We start from the raw sequence: 2,356 nt of genomic DNA, 5'->3' as shown, positions 1-2,356 counted from the left end.
CTAGCACCTTCAGGATCAAGAACAAGGTTTGAATAAAGGAGGAAAGAGAAACAGCATTTATCCAGATCATGAAAGCCTGGGGATCAGGGCTGGGCAGAGAAAGGCCAGAGGGACCAATGCCCCACATCCCCAAATTCTTTTGGGAGTGGGGGTTGAGGGCTGCCAGAATCCCAGCCTGAATTTGAATAGGTTGTCCCTGAAGGCCGCTGAGCAAGGCCTAACAAGGATTCTGATTTCTAAATCCTCAGTTATCTGAAGGCTGGGTCTCTTAAAGCTTCGCCACTGTCTCGTTCAGGATGCCATCTCCTCTTAGGACCAGCATAGTGAATGTGAGATTGCTGAAACACGCTTTACTCTCCCCTCGATCAATGACCGAATGTGTCCCCTACTCAATTTCCAGTACCTCCTCTCTCCCAGTTAAAGTGCGAACTCTGCAGAGCATAGAGGGTTTGTGGTAGACAAAGCCAGGGTTAAGTTTTCAAAGGCACGTGTCTCCTAGCCCCTTATTTCAACTCGTTATTTCACTCAAAAATGTTGTCGGGTTTGAAACATAGATGGTTTGGTCACCAATACAAATGTGTTCCTATTTTACCACTTTCTATTCTGCACAGAGTTTTCAAAAGTATGGTTGTGCAGCACACATCATTTGGAGATCTGAGTAACAGAGGAGAGCCATGGAACCAGGGAAATGTCTTCGTTTGGCTGGTTTCAAGGCCTGGGTTTCCAGAACTCCCACACTCAGCACTCAGCAAGGAAGGAAACCCAGCTGGCCCATTGTCTTCAGAGACCAAACAAACGTTTGTGTAAAACAACAGTAATATTATGGTCTTCATATTCATATTCTATTTTATTTATTTATTTATTTATTTACTTACTTACTTATTTACTTATTTATGGAAGGGAAAACCCCAAAATGTTAGCATCAACATGTTATGTTGCTGGGTGGTGGTATTATAGCAAATCTTTTAGATTTTTTTTTTTTGGAGGAACAAAAGCCAAGTTTTTTATTTTTTCACTTCTTGCATTTGAAGTACTCCTCAATGATATCCTTGGCCTGAGACTCTGCCATGGTCCTTAACTACCACACAACTGCAACCAACCACTTTGCAGGATTTTCCTTCTCTGTCAGTTTTATGGAGGCCTACCCATTCTCCTAGTTTCTTGTTGTCATCAACCTTAATTAGGTTGATTTGGTGTTTTGTACAAAGGGCCTCTGCCAACTTGACGTAGACAGGCTCATCACAGTTGGATGCAAGCATACAAAGATGAGCTTGGCGCTTGTCTAAGGCTTTGGCCGTGTGCTAGGCCATCGTGGATGAGGGCAGTCTTCAGCACCTCTTGTAAAGCAGTATTAACTTCCACTATACCTCCAGCAGCAATGTGTTCCTCTGCCATGGCGGTGGGTTACAGGTGGAGCCGAATCTTGAATGCACCCGTGCTTCTACCTCCCTGCGACTTGGCGGCAGCAGCAGAGAAACAACTAGATTTTTCATTATACTTTCTTGTGTTTTCCAAAAATTTCCATAACAAGAATGATTTGCTTTGATATTTGGAAAAACAGAAGTAAACAGTAAGAGTTATTTATTTAAAATGCATTTTATTCAGGCCCATCAAGGTCATCAATCACCTGGCATATTTTTATTTCACATTTAAAATGTGCTGGCCTGGAGCTAGGCACTGGGGGGTGGGGAGATTCAAAGGGAAAGGCATGACTGTTTCATTGAGGGCCTGTTATTTACCAGGTACATTTTTGATGTTTACTCTTTTCATCCTCCAACAATCCTGGGAAGTTTGTTTTCACTAGTACTAATAATACAGATGAGGAAACTGAGGCTCCAAGAGACCACACTTCACAGGTAAATTAGCGGAAACTTACTCACAGTAAGCTAATGGAAATTCTCGGCTCAGAAGGCAGGTCTGCGTACTTCAGACCTTGGGCTCATTAATTATATACTGTTCTTCTCCCATAATGTATACACTCATATATATTCAATATGATTCCTAGCCTTTTAAAACTTACAGTCTAGTTGAGAAGCTAAGATAATACAAACACAGATACAGATAATACAAATGCAGCCAGTCCCTGGTTTATGGCCACTCATCACAGACAGAAGTCCCTTGTGTATCCCATCTGGAAACTCCACCTGTTGGGTGTTTTGGAAGGCTAGGCTGGGCAGCCGGGAATTTGGCTTTTATCCACACCAGCCGTGCCTCTGAAGTTTTTATGCTCTGACCATGGCTGGAATCCACCATGGCTGTCCCAAATCATCAGCTTGCAAATCTAGGTTTCATTCCATTCTGCCTTCAACAATTAAAGCAGTTCTTCTCAAACTTTAATGCGCATACGAATCACCTG

The 2,356-nt window shown here is 42.7% G+C and overlaps 1 pseudogene; it reads right to left on the bottom strand.

Annotated features, from left to right (window-relative positions):
• Positions 1-1,012: 1,012 nt before the first annotated feature.
• Positions 1,013-1,395, bottom strand: LOC101405272 (small ribosomal subunit protein eS12 pseudogene; annotated as a pseudogene).
• Between the last annotated feature and the right edge of the window lie 961 nt (positions 1,396-2,356).

Source organism: Ceratotherium simum, chromosome X (genome assembly GCF_057802395.1).
Source record: "Ceratotherium simum simum isolate JZ-2026a chromosome X, ASM5780239v1, whole genome shotgun sequence".
Classification (NCBI taxonomy): Eukaryota; Metazoa; Chordata; class Mammalia; order Perissodactyla; family Rhinocerotidae; genus Ceratotherium; species Ceratotherium simum.
This window is presented reverse-complemented; position numbering and strand designations above follow the sequence as displayed.